The sequence below is a fragment of the Diadema antillarum genome, unplaced genomic scaffold (genome assembly GCF_040938485.1).
Source record: "Diadema antillarum isolate AM-2024a unplaced genomic scaffold, OU_Dant_1.0 seq00000462_RagTag, whole genome shotgun sequence".
NCBI classification, from domain to species: Eukaryota; Metazoa; Echinodermata; class Echinoidea; order Diadematoida; family Diadematidae; genus Diadema; species Diadema antillarum.
In genome coordinates, this window is record NW_027271433.1 from 1,480,291 (window position 1) to 1,495,848 (window position 15,558).

At 38.3% G+C, this 15,558-nt stretch overlaps 1 protein-coding gene and 1 long non-coding RNA gene across 2 annotated transcripts in view; one reads left to right on the forward strand and one right to left on the reverse strand.

Moving 5' to 3' along the window:
* Window positions 1-15,558, reverse strand: part of LOC139733164 (NAD kinase-like) — an 89,871-nt gene that overhangs the window by 72,578 nt on the left and 1,735 nt on the right. The gene's annotated exons all lie outside the window — the stretch shown is intronic.
* On the forward strand, window positions 708-3,285 carry LOC139733165 (uncharacterized). Its single transcript, XR_011711066.1, has 3 exons — window positions 708-1,093; window positions 1,787-1,857; window positions 2,980-3,285. It is a non-coding gene; the product is annotated as an uncharacterized lncRNA (long non-coding RNA).

A 15,558-nucleotide genomic window follows, 5' to 3' on the forward strand; every position in this document is an offset into this window, starting at 1 on the left:
CATGTAAAACCGGTATTTCCACCGAGTCCATGTTATATAGACTCTAGACTCTAGATCTAATTGTAAGGAGCGAGTTCAAGGGTAGCGAGAAACAGAATCACAGCCCATATTAATAACTGGCAGTTGTTCTCTGTCTGAGAACTGATCCTAAATTTCACAAATGAGTCAAAATGGAATACATGTATCATCGCTTTTTTCATGATTCAGGTGAGGGAATATACGTCTACTTTGATGGTAGTATTTGTTGAAATAATCTCTTGAAAAAAAAAAATCCCTTCTGGAATATGCCTCTTCCCCATACTTATGTTATTGCCACACTTAATGATATTGGCAATAGTGCACTTGAGAATCTTGAAAATGACAGAATTGCAAAAAGACCTTTTATTATCTATCTAAAAAAACCTTGAAAATGAGAGTAGATCAATTGCAAAATGGCATTTGATTTTTCCATTTCTCCTCAAATAATATTTGCATAAATGTACACTGCATAAAGATGATGAATACCTGGAAGCAGGATATTATTGCCCCCTCCCCCCCCCCCCCCCCCCCCCTTGGTGGCTAATTAAAACGAACATGAAATTATGAGCATATCTCAAGTAGGTTTATATAATAGAATCACCGACTGAATTAATCTGAAGCCACCTGAACAAAACCCTTTGTTTTCTGCAGTTCTGATCAAATCTTTCATGCACACAAGATAAATCTGTTTCATGCACTTGTATACAGTAAATACACTAGTGCATTTATGTGGATGTTCAGTACTTTGAATCCTAAGCCAGTGCATCACACCTTGCGCACCAGTTTGACAGTTTGCGGACTTGTAGCCACTTGATAATTATGTATGTTCATGGTCCTTACACTTGCAGGTTGAACAGTACTTCTCACTCCTTCTCCCAGGCAACGATGCCAAGCTTTTTTGAGCAGTGGCCAGTTTTTGGTGGAAGGTCTTGTCAAGCTAGCAAGAGGAAAGCCTTCAGAAACCACAGTCAAGCTGTTGAGTTTGCTGGGAGAACACATGCGGAAAACTGATGTGGATTCATGAGACTTGGAGCAATCATCAAATAGTGTACCACCAGACCTGGTAGCAGTCAGGGTATGCACAATACTATAGGTTTTGAAAGCCCCTTTTTTATGTTCTAGATGTCTATCCATCCAATATTGTTTCTTGTGTATCATGCCGCAAGTTGAAAACAATCATCTGTGAATGAAACTTGGTAAGGCTATGTAAATCCAGGGGGCGTTCCACAAAACTTGTCATTGGTGACAACTGTTATAAGTAGCTGAAATCTTTGCATCTGACAATACATTTTATCAAACGTTTCCCTGGAGTCGATGAGGGTCATGAGGTCAATAATCAAGGGTCAGGAGCCCTTCATTATGAAAAAAAAAATGCAGGAAATATCTTGTGACTTCGATTTTTCAAAGGCAGATGAATGGACTTCACCAAACTCAATTGTAATATAAAAGTTCACAGTCACAAATCAATATGTAATGTAATTTTGTTATTTTGGAGATGCTGATGAAATAAAGATGTATTTTTTTCTTGTTTTTTTTTTAAGAAGTCACACAACAACCCATGGGTTCATCCTACATGAAGGATCATATGTTGTACTTAATGCTCCCTGATTATGCAGTGCAATTCACTGATAATTTCTGTTGATACCTGGATACTTTGTTAATGAGTCGTAGAATATATTGTATATAACATGCATTTCTTACAACAGCATAGAATGTAAGTAACCTGCAAATCCTTCTTGTACTCTATCTGCTTCCACCTGTGAACCAGGGCGCAAGGATTGTGCAAGATTGCTGTGGCTTTGGCTTTAGACTACAATGTACCTTATCCGATTTCAAAAGGTAAGTCTACATGACTATAAGGTTTGTTCAAATATGATGCGACAAACCCCCTGACATTTTTAGTGTTCAGATATGGTGCGCCGAACCACGCCACTTTCATTATGTTAATGAATGCACATGACTCAAAAAAAAAAATAAGATAAAGATAAACTCATGACATTGTATCTTCACTTACTTTTGAGCTTGATTGCACCATAACTTCTTGCCACTGTGTGGCAAAATATATTCCTCTTGCCTCAGTGTTTTTGTTTTGTTTTGTTGCATTTTGATCTGTTTATTTGTTTGTTTTTTACCATCTCATATCGCATTGATTTATGCACTAAAATGTTGCCGGAGTTTGACTCATCATATCTGAACAAGCCTTTATGAGTCATTTTGGACAGGCAATTAGAACTCACAGTACTTTGGTATTCTGAAAATGAAATTGATTTTTACGAGTTTAATTGATTTTGCATTTTCTACTTTCTATGATCTGTTTTTGTATTAGAAAAGAAATTAGAGGTCAAGGGAAATTTTCTGTTTTTTTGTGTTGTTGGACTATGTAATTTATTAAGATCACTTGCTTTGCAATGTTTCACAGGTTAACTTTTTTTTTTTGGATGTTGTGAATATTTTTGCGCACTTGCCTTTGTCAGGGTTATGTCCTGACGTCGACGAGAACTTTACTCGTGAATGCTTCAAAGTCGATCCTTGAACTTTAAAGATTGTCTTCCCCATGTGTAGGCTAAAATTTTGAAGTTGCTTTTTGATCAGTCACGAATAAGAGAAAAGTGATAAATTTCAAAGCTTCTTTAAGAAAAAATAGGTATAAGTGAGTTTTAATTGTGAAATTATAGTGATCTTTAAGTAAAATGGAATAAGATCCATTTATTATCCTCTGCCAAGAAGTGGTGCCTGAATTGTTATGGTTTTGAGTAGTCCATCCCTCCGTGTGTGTGATAGCTTGAAATCTGTTAAAATAATCATAAATGTGAATAAAATGTGTTAAGCCTATGTATGACTGAGTCTATCAAATTGCATTATGGAAACGAAATAAAGGTCACAGTCAAATTTCTCTAGTTTTTATTTGTAATAGATTCATACAATGTCTGTTTGTTTTTCATTGTTTCCTTACATTTTCAGCCTGATGCTAGTTTTGATCACCACTTGAAGAGGGAAAGCAGATGAAGATGCAGCTCTTGATGCAGCTTGCTTGCTTGAAGATCAGAAGATGCAGCTTGCTTGACAGAGGACGTCAGAAGGATAACATACATGTGTACCAATATTACTTCATTGTTGACCACTTGGTACAGGTACTACCCTGCCCTGGTGGTATCATTCAGAGTGCCTTCGACACATTGTTCAAAGCACATTAAATATGTGTTTTTTCTACGGTATGCAAAACCTCTCATCAACCTTTGGACATTTGGAATTACCCCGAGTTCGTGAACCGAGATCTAAACTTTCAAATAGATAATGAAGTGATGCATTCTTTAGGAGTTCCCACTGAAACTGCTTTTTTTTTCACTGTTTGCCATACGAACATGGACTGAGTGATTGACAAACAATAAATTGCGCCCAGGGGGCCTGTGTACGGACATAATTTGATTCGTTTAATGGTTTTAGAAGACACTTGAAGAATCATCATTGTGACAATGAAACTGTGAAGATACTCCAAGTCCAGTTCTATGGAGGAACCGAGATAGAGACTGATGATATACAGTTGATGAAGCAGTACTCTCCATTAGTCGATGACAGTTTTTGATGAGGAGGTGATTACCTTTAGTGCAGGGGACATTGAACAACGACCTTGTAATTTTTACATGTCCTAGTTTACATGTGTCAGTATGGAGTAATGCATTACCATGGTAACATCAAATTTTCATAAAGATTACAAATACAGAATGTGGATCAAGCTACTCAGTTTTAAATCAATTCTGTTGAAATTTGATTGTCCAGAAATCTGTTGCCATGGCCATTGCAGTTTTTAAACAAATCATACAAAATTGTGTGGATCATGCTGCTCTGTTAGTTTTTTTTTTTTTTAGCATTTGAATTTGATACATATGGTCACTATGATAATATGTTATCGTGCAAGACACTTTTTGTGGGGGTCATAAATCCGTTTCCATGGCAACAGCATCTTCATACAAATCATCCACAAGTACGATGTGGATTCAGCTAACTTCCTCAGATTTTGAGCATTTGACTTTAAATTTGGCACATGTGACCACTGTATTATGTACCTGTGCAAATTTTATTTTTCGTCATTGTCAAATGGTATGTTGTCAAGAAGTTAATGGTATTTTGTAATGATAATTGTATAAACTACAAGTGGATTGAGCTTACTCTCTCAATTTTTAGCAATAACCTTGAGATATGACACCTATATATTGTGACAAGATAAATTCTAGATGTGCAAAACACTTTTCTCGTCAATGTTAAACAATGCGTTGCCATGCTAACTTATTTTTGTTTTTAATACAAAGCAATCGAAGATATTGTGATTGACTCATAACTCCCTCATGTTTTAGGCATTTGACTTGAAATTTGGCACGTGACCACTGTAGTGCGCTAATGTGCAAATGTCATCTTTTGTATCGGTCAAAGAAAGTGTTATTATGGCAGTGACATTTTCAAATTAAAAACTTACACAACAGTTGATTATGCAATCTCCCTCAGTTTCTGAGCATCTGGCCTGAAATATTGCACAGAGTGCTAATGTAATGGCAACCATCTTTTAAAATGAAAATCAAACAAAAAATACTGTGAATTGGGTGAGCTCCCTCAGTATTCTAGCATTTGACTTGAGGTTTCGCTCATGTAACCAGTGTAATCTTAAAATGAGTCGCACACTGATCTCACTCTTGAGTAATCTTGCTATGGTAACAACTTCTGTTACATTGTACTTTTTTTTTTCAACTAAAGGCATACAAGAATATCATGAATTGAGCTAACTCTCTAAGTTTTAGGTGGGGGTATCAATTACATCCAGTTCGAGTTGAAAATATTCGCCCAAGAAGGCCTTATGTGTGTCATTTGAATATTTAAATGATCCGAATTTCACATGCTTGTATCGTCACTTGCAATAGCATTGATCAAAAGAAAGAGTATAATTTTTTTTATGTTAACATTTTACAACCAGACTGGATGATCTGTATTGAATATTTGAATTATACAACTGAGTAGGCAGTTCAATTTGAACATTTGAATGATAGAGCCAAGAAGATATAATACTAGTATCAATTTCATTTGAAAATTCAACTTGATAGTGCCAAGGCCAAAGGTATTCAGAGTGAGTATTTAAATTTGATATTTTAGCCTACAATAGCCATAATGTATCTCATTTGCATAGATAATCAAAGAACCAACTGACAGGGTCAAAGGTATTCCATTTTGATACTTATATTGTAGAGATGAGGCTTTCATTACATGTAATAGAATTATTGTGGTTTGTTGTGACAGACAGAATTTATTAAATATTTTGATCAACCTAGTAGCACGTGACTGTCTTTCACCTACTTACATTACTGTGTTATTTTGTGCGATTGAATGTGGAGAGTGTGAAATGATGTCGAGGTATCGACACTTCAAATTGTTAATAAGTTGGCATCACTTGGAATTTATTTCTCACTCTGAAGCGTTGAATCAACACTTCTGTGGTGTCAAATAAACACCAAATAATGCAAACTTATAACACTTTGAAGTGTTAGAATAACACCATGACAGGTGTTGGGGTATAGATTCTAACAACAAATAGTGTTGAAGTTACACCGTAATTGGTGTTAAAGGGTGTCAAAAGAACACCAAAGTGGTGTCAACTTATCAATAATCTAAGCAACACCAAAGCTGGTGTTGGTATATTTTAACACCACGGGTGTTGAACTTACACCATAACTGGTGTTGGGATGTCAAATGAACACCATTATGGTGTCAACTTCTTAACACTCTCTTAAGTGTTGAAAAAACACCGAGGCTGGTGTTGGTATATTTTTACACCCTTTAACACCCATGGGTGTTGGATATTTTAACACCAGAGACGGTGTTACTTCAACATCAGATGGTGTGGTCCTTTATTGAAGTTCGGCCGGTGTTAGATTCAACACCAGTGGTGTTAAATCTAACACCACTGTTTTTGCAGTGCACGGGAAGGCCGCAGAACCGGTGATGGGGGTGGGGGGGGGGGGTATACTAGGGATCTGCAGTTCCTCCCCCCTCACACTCACACACACACACACACACATACACACACACACACACACAAATTGAATAAAACAAAACAAATCAGAACAAAAAAACAGAAACCATTGAGAGGGGACTTACAGCCTTTGGTCCTATATGTGGTTACTTGCTTTAAAGAGATGGTATAGTTTTGGTTGAGAAAGGGCTTCAGGTTTCCAACTTTTGTGAGATAATGAGAAACCTATTATGGAATATGGAAGAGCATACTATTACTAAGAGGAATTCAAAGTTTATTTGATGAAAATCGGTTTTGAAAAGGCTGAGATATCAAAAACACAAAGTAAAACTAAGCGATTCTAATAAAAGATGGGTCCCACCTTTTACTATGATCACTTTGTTTTGGATATCTCAGCCATTTCGAAACCAATTTTCATAAACTTTGAATTCCTCTTAGAATTATGCTCTTTCATATTCCATAATAGGTTTCTTATTGTTTCAATAAATCATCATCGAAAAACGAAGTCCCATCTCAACCGAAACTGTACCATCCCTTTTTGCTTGTAATACAAGCATTCATTGCTTTATTGCTTCCTTTGCAGCCACTTAAAACAAAACAAATCAAAATGACTTTCCGAGGATACGCCCGAGTTTGTTTCCTTCAAAGAAGGGGAGGGGAGTATCGACCCTTGACCCAACCACCACTACACTTTACCACCCCCTTACACACATGCACACACACACACACACCCCCCCCCCCACACACACACACAATAATATGATAACCATGTCTTTGAGTTTAAACCAGAGTAGAAGCCAAATGGATTCATACACTACACAACACAGTTGAATACTTAATGAAGTTATTACTTTTTTCCCCTTAAGCTGAAATACATGACCTTGCACACACTATGGAGTGGAGGGATGATGCATTCATTGCATCATATAAATGGATGATTTTAATAGCTAAAGTTACTTGCCTGGAAAATCCCAACACATATCACTGTGCATAATACAGTATCCGCATGACATTCATCGGCTCGACATAAAGCTTCCTTCCCCAAAAAAATTGTTCATTTCGGCGCCAATATGCGATGCGTTGGTCCAATAATCCATCAGAGACGGTGTCAAAGCCATGCAGATTTATTCCATAGGGTGCTTCCAATTTAACCGCGACTGTATAGCCTATACCTGGGAGGGACAAATTTTGTCGCGCAATTCATACAACATAAATCAAGATATAAAAAATAATATAAGAAAATTAATACGCACATGAAACTGCAAATCTAAGGGAAACGAGTGTATAAATGCCAAAATTCCAGTAGAGCTCTGCATGTATATGCAACTACGCAATTCATACAACATAAATCAAGATATGAAAATATAAGGAAATTAATATACGCACATGAAACTGCAAATCTAACATGTCTAAGGGAAACGAGTGTATAAATGCCAAAATTCCAGTAGAGCTCTATATGCATAGATAATAATGCGTTTAGAAAAACAGTGGACATTTTTTTTTTTTGGAAGGTACATTGATAGTATACATTGAATTTAACATGGTGGTGTACTGCCTTGACGGTGTGTGATTTCAGGCAGAGAGACCATTTACTTTTGATCATGTCATTCTTTAGTTCGACGAACACATCTTTTGAGAACCTCTCATTGATAATACTAAGGAGGTATACTAGGCGAGCTGGCCTGTTCAGTACCTTTCCGATTTATACTGCTCCAAGGTAAGTCTTTCAATTTTCCAATGTGTACGCTGAAATGCGACAAATTTTGACTTGACTGTTGTCTCTAAACACAGAACGCGGAATCTTGACCAAAAAAAGAAAAAAAAATCCCCCCGCAAAGCCTAAAAAAGTTGATAGTTATGTGGCTTATGGTTTCAGTTGTTTTGATATGCCTTTCTACGATTCTTGAGTAGATCATTTTCACAGTCTCAATAATGCAATAACTCTGTTTTGCATGATACTTTTCATAATCGGGACCAGGCCTTACTTGTATACTGCCTCTTTAAGAATATACCTCTCATTGGAAGCCCGCTTGTAAAGCCATTAAAGCCTTGAAGTGAAACTAGCATTATCGTGGAGCCTATACTTCATGCTGCGTGTTGAACCCTTCGGCGGTATGATTAGCCAGACAGTCGTTGCTTAATGTCATATCTCAATTTTGCTATGTATGTGCTTTGTTATCGCTTGCCACTTAGAAAATCCATTTGCTTTCGGGTGCCGCGTTAATGTAATTACGGCAATGGAAAATATCGCTGGCCCGCTACCAGGATTTTTCTTTATTCACTTTTGAAGGGGGAGGGGTCGGTGGTGGTGGTGAGCTCTCACATTAAACCGAACCGTTTGGGGGAAAATCAAAGCACGAACAAGTATGTTGAGAATGATAGGAAGAAAAGAGAGATTTCAGTCATTAGATGGAAGTGCTCTAATTGTTATCTATATATTGACCATATCGACATACAGATGAGCTGTTTTAAAGGTGCGTTGCTAAGTTTGATATACGGAAAAAAATACAGTAAAAGCAATCACACAAAATAATGCATGAAGTGACTTCAAATCGGACATACCAAGAGGTGAAAATTTCACAATAGTTACGTAATCAAATGCAACCTTATGTACATTTGACGAGGGAAGGTTATTACACCAAGTCACGCATCAACCAGCATGCACACATTAATCTGCACCAAGTTTTCTTCTTTCGACATTCAAAAAAAAAAAACACAAAAAACAGCGCACACATTTGTATCGCTTGAATCATATTGTTATGTCATAAAAACCTACCAATGGGGACTTTCAAAACTATTTTAAATTATTGACTACGAACATGCTTTTGTTTTTAGGTAGCATTTTTTGCTCAAACCGATGTATGGGGCCGTTGAGATGATGACATGGATCGAATGGCTTCGATAATTTTCTGTTAAATTTTACCGTATAGATATAAAACAATGTGCATCTAGAAAGACAGAGGGATTCCTTACCCCTTTATAGAGCCCCTTCACATTGCAACCACACATCGACTTCTGTTGTCATGCGGTGATCCGATAAAACTTTTTTAATGCCGACGATTGTGAAGCTGTTGGGCTCCATTCACTTTCATTGAACCCTGCACAAGCTCCGCCCACATCAGTTCTTGCAGGGAGAACATCCCATATTCCCGTAACATAAATCACATTGCCTATATTATAGTCACACTTTGCAACATTAAGAAGAGTAAATAACATGACATCACAACGTTTGATATACTCGGTATGTAGCAACAACACTTACTATGAGATAAGACACACACATCATAACAAACACTAATTCCTTGTTACGTTCGTTTTTAAACATAACAATATATTTGGTGAATCTTCGGTTTTTCTTCACATTTCAAACTCCACAGTGCATTCCATCTTAATTAAGATTCGTCAATAGTTTTCATGGGCGTCACCGGGGGGGGGGGGGGGGGGGGGGTGCGTTGGGTGCGAACGCACCCCCCTTCAGACCCTTAAAAAAAAACAAAAAAAACAAAAAAAAAAACTTCAGTCTGCGAGCGACCTCAACACCGGACCCTGAATAATAATTATTCTTTATTCATTTATTTATTTATTTTTTGAAATTTTGCATCGGGGACAAAAAAAAAAAAATCGTAGGCAAAAACAATTCGCACCCCTGGTTCTGGCAGCACTGATTTTATACATATCTACTAGTACAAGACTCACAGTGTATTCTACAAAGTGTTTACTATTTAGATAGATTTTGGACATCCTTCCCATGCTTGGACACTTCGACGCCACCTCGCTGGTCTGATACCTCCCTCAGTCATGAACATAAACCGACACCCTTGACTACCAGTGGCGGATCCAGGGGGAGGGGCGCACCGGGCGTCCCCCCCCCCCCCCTCTTAATTTCCAAAGCGAAAAAGTATAGCTACAAACGGCAGTTTTTGGACTGTAAAATGTCAAAATTTTCAAGCTCGCTGGCTCCGCTCGCTGGCATTTAGTCGTAATGCCATTCTCCTGAAGTTGCTCCCAGTAATTGCCAGCAGCTCCACCCGGTGCGCCCCCCCCCCCTTACTGCAAAAAAAAAAATATATATATATAGCTACAAACGGCAGTTTTTGGACTGTAAAATGTCAAAATTTTCAAGCTCGCTCGCTCCGCTCGCTCGCATTTAAATTCTCCTGATATTGCTGCCAGTAATTGCCAGCAGTTGCGCCCGTTGCGTCCCCCCTTAATTTCCAAAGCAAAAAAATATGGCTGCAAACGGCAATTTTGGGACAGTAAAATGTCAAAATTTTAAAGCTCGCTCGCTCCGCTCGCTCGCATGTAATCGTTAAGCCATTCTCCAGATATTGCTGCGAGTAATTTGTCGTTTCACACCGTCATTCCATAATCCATTTATAGGGGGACAACCCCCTCCCACAACCTCCCCCCTTGCTCGTTCCGCTTGTTCGGGCTCGGTCGCGTTCATGACATGACAAGTTTATTTGAATTATACCATTTATAGGCAAATTGTTCAATAACAATTTACTTCAAAATGTACTGATGCCTTAAACAAAGTGGGACTGTTTCAAGTCGATAAAACACGCAAAATACCTGCATCAAATTGCACCATTTACAACATCAAAAAGTGCTCACCGTGGGAGGGGGACACTCCCTCCCACATCCTCCCCCTCGCTCACTCCTCTCGCTCTTGCTTGGCCGCGTTCATGATATTCAGTGTAAATATCAAAACAGGAAGTTTATTTGGATGATACTATTTTATAGGCAAATTGTTCGATAATCTACATCAAAATATACTGCTTTGTTTTAAACAAGTGGGACTGTTTCAAGTCGATAAAACAAGCAAAACATGCATCAAATCCCCCCTCGCTCTCTCCGCCTGCTCGGGCTCGGTCGCGTTCATGACATCATAAGCGGTGTAAGAATCAATACAAGAAGTTCATTGAAATGATATAGTTTATAGGCACATTGTTCAACAACAAATTCCATCAAAATGTACTGCTACCTTAAACAAGTGGGAATGTTTCAAGTCGATAAAACACCCAAAAAGCCTGCATCAAATTGCACCATTTACAACATCAAAATGCAAAAAGTTCTCACCGTGGGAGGGGGGGGGGGGGGGGGGGGGGACAACAGGCACTTTCACGAGTCCCCCCCCCCCTTGCTCGCTCCCTTGCATACTAACACACCATCACCCCCCCCCCCCCCCCTCCAAGATGAAATCCTAGCTACGCCGGTGCCCTTTCCCCGCTTGGTTTCCGTCAAAAACAGTAAAAGTCTAGGGATTGAGAGCTTCCTATATTCCAAATGTCTGTCCAAAAAAAAAGAAAAAAAATTCTCGTTACATTAGGGTCAAAACGCACCCCCTTGAAAAAAAGCTGGTGACGCCCCTGGTTTTTTTTTTTATTTTGTTTCGCGAGATTGTACATAAAGCAAAAGTTACTGCTGCCGTCAGCACTTTCTAAAACGATCGGTTGCATTGAAATGGAAATAAAATCATAGTATCAGAACATCGACAGGGGCAATTAAAGGGTGTTTTTTGTTGCGTTGTTTCGTCGTCGACGTCGTCGTCGTCGTTGTTGCTGTTGTTGTTGTTGTTGTTGTTTGTGACCGTTGAAGTCCCTAGAAATTGCCAATGTTATGAGACGTTTCCGCAACTAGTAAACAATCCTTAATGACACACTGCAGTACAATTTATCAATATTCCTATCTTCATTCCCGATGTGACCAGATACAAAATACCCTATATATACTTGTTTAGACAGCAGAACTTCTCTTTCCACTACAAGTCTTGTGCCTGTACCTATATAACATGTCACTTGGCATGTCAATCATCACCAAGAAATTTTCATCCAAAACACTCAAGAATTTTATAAACGAAGAATACTTTAGCAGCGAAGGGGTTAAAGCCAAGAGTTTTAAACCCATAACAAGCAAGAATTTCAAGAATTTCAAACGAAGAATAGATTTCAGCCAGAAGGGATTAAAACAAATCCATAATTAGTATTGTGATGGGATATAAACCACACATAAATATACACACACTCACACTCACATCATGACATATAGACATACACCGCACAAGTTATGTTGTGCAAACGCGCGTCGCGGAAACCTGATTTATCTATGCTTCCGTATACTCCTTGATGTATAGCGTGTCGTATAATGTGTGCTAACACCTTTGTGGAGAAAGAGTGATGTGCTAACTCCGTGAGACAGTGAGAATGCGTTGTCATGGCGACAATGGCAAACTATTCAGCCTGTCTGGCCGCAGAGTTGTTACATTATACGAATTTATTCTAGTCAACATGGTTCGCATTTCATTTGCTTATACAGTACGGGCAGTACATGTATCGCTACGAGGTAAATTTTGCAGGTCCGTTTGACCGCAAGTCCGGAAAAACTATTCAGTCTTGCTCTGACAGATCTATACATGGCACTCGAAACTTCGCAACTGGACTAAGAGGGAATTTTAAAGTATAGGGAACTTCTATAACAATCTGTGTCCAATTCTCGGTAATTTCATAAGGCAAGATGGAATTCAGTATCAAATAAAAATGGATGAACTTTTAAGTCAAACATTCCTTTGTGGTTGGGTAATGAAAAAGAGAAAACAATATTATAACCTTTATTTCACCAAGTAGTTATTATACGTTGATTTATACTACAAAGTTTATCTCATATCTGTAGAAGCCTGTTTCGCACTCCGGTAGCTTTTTGAACCGTCATGTTTGTGCTAATGACAAGTTATCGGTATCAAGGTTGTATTATTTTTATGTCAAAGTCCACTGAAACTGCATGTCATTATTTTGCTGATTTTCATTTTGTTTCGTTTGTAAACTCTACGCTATCCAGTACTCAAGTTTATGGTGTTTTTGTCCCCTTTCCATGAAAAACAAAATTACAAGAGCGGTTAAACCCTTCGGAAATTACCTACGCAAAATATCACTCACACTAATGTTTTAAATCCACAGGTCCTTAATTAAAGACAAGCTGGATAACACGGTGTTGATATTCCAGCAATATTTTTTTTTAAAGTAATGATATGAACTATCATTAATTGACGGAATCTTCACAATGTTCCTCGTTTGTTGAACGTTACCACACCACAGTTCTGGAGTGAATAAACAAAAAAAGTATATGTTCAGGACTAGTCTTGGTAGAAAATATACAAAATGATTTGATGTAGTGCTTGCGGTACTGATTCAATGTCCATTGTTGGCAGAACCAATGCCCACAAATATTACATACAACGCATCAGGAGTTCATTAGAAAAGGCACACAAATCTTTAAACCAAAACTGAAACAAACAAAACAATCTCTGTCAACACAACTAGTGAATTTATCCAAACTATGGCTCAGCAGTTATTTGCAATCACTTTAGTATAACAACTTGTAAGAATCAATAAGGCCTGCCATTTTCTACATTAAAAAAAAATGGACATGGGAGAGGCCCTCAGTGCGCTTTCCCTTTCGGTCGTCCTTTTGTGACGTCAGAAAAAAAGTACATGACTGAATGTATTACCGTTTACTCGGTATTTTTTTAAATCATAACCTACCATTTGCAGATGAAACAAAAACCCAGCTTTTTAGTGCTTCAAAATGGTTCTAAAATGTGAGTTATTCATAGAAACAACTAATGTAAAAATTTTAATCCTCATAGTCAATGCTAAGTATTGGTAAAGATACAAAATGTGAGCATTCGTTATGATACAATTGTTTCTAAATCGTCTACAGTTTAGTTTATTTACGACTTTTTGCAAATCTTTTATATGGTAAGATGTTTTGTGCTACAACTGACCTACACACATGTATCAAAATGATAACTCCAACATTTTTTAGATCACTGCTCCCATAGCTTTCGTGGTACACCTGGGTATAATTATCGAACTTGCCTGTCCAATCTTCATTTTGCATAAACATGACAAGTGCTGAAACGTGCACAAAACAGAAAGTCATAAATAAGGCATTCTGATTTTTTACTACACTGCCGCTTCCTCAATAACGTTAGTTATTACCGGACGCGCAAAAAAATGACTGTGAAGTGTCATTCAAGACTTGTATATGCTGACATCGAAATACAACGGGACGGCATTTTAGGGAAACCCCCTTTCGGGAAATCACACGCACGCCTATATAAATTCATCCTTCCTCTTCCTCTCTCTACCTACCTATCTATCTATCTATCTATCTATCTATCTATCTATCTATCTATCTATCTCTCCCATCAAGATTGGGATTTTCTTCTCTCTCTCTCATTAATATATCACTCTGTCTTGATAATATACTCTTTTACATGCTGATAGTTTAGAGTTAGTCATCAGTTAGTTACCCTTTCATACCAGTTTATAATTTTACACATTCATCGCATTACTGGTTCACTTCTGTGGCTCATGTACTGTATCAGTCCCACAAATTTCAATAGTGCATGGGTACATATAGGTTTGTGGTTTTTTTTTTCATTCGATGAACCGTATTTTCTTTCCTTCATCAAAAGTCATATGACTCAAAAGTGGGCCCAGCCAGTCAAATGCATTTCATAATTCGTCACCGGCTCCCTGCCCCCCCCCCCCTCTCTCTCTCTCTCTCCCTCTCAGAATATTCAGTATATAGGTTTCCTAAAACCTATACAGTGGACTCCCGTCATAACGAAGTCCTCGGGACAGGCATTTTTTTTTTTCGTTGCATCGAAATTTCGTTGTAACCGAAAAATACATAGAGTGGATAATGTTGCGGCCTGCATTTTTACTTCGTTGTAACCAGAATTTCGTTATAACCGTGTTCGTTATAACTGGAGTGCACTGTACACATTTTGTCCCTCCGAAGATAGCATACCAGATAATCATGCACCTGGTCTTGACCAACTCACCGATCCGTCAATAAACACTGATTTTATTACGGATTGTATAGGAAAAATGTCTCTCCTTGCCCTTTATTCATATTGAATTGTTGACCAACTGATTATTTGAAGAATGTTTGGGGATGGGGCAGGGATTGGCGGAGTGGGGGCGAATTACAACTGAGACAGGAGTGTTGTGTTAATTGTGATTGATCATCTTAAGCCGACGACCACCTCATAAAGCTTTAAGGCAGGTAGTAAGAGCGGTAGATATACACCGTTTTCCCCTCTGCTCAGCTATCTTATGCAGATCTGAAATCCATCGGCTTCCGAACACTTTCTAGGTCTTGTGCAACTGGTTGACGGCAGATGTTTCGAATTTTCCGATCACTTGTGTGTGTAAATCCTACACTTTTGACTCGTTGTGTATAACAACTCGGCCAGTTGATGGAATGAACGATCTACGAGAAGCGATGAAAGGTTAATGAACGGCTGTATAACGTGTGTATGACTACTCTGCAACCAGGGAGGTGGTCCCTGCTGCAACCACCGACATTCTTTCCTATTAATGCGACCACATTAAAGTGTAATCTGATTGGGAAATACAATGTATCGTAGCAATGGCGCGGCGCCGCTGTATAGAATGGCGCCATTAAAAAGAAGTTGTCTGTCAAGGAGGGGGGGGGGGGCAGAGAATGAACACGCT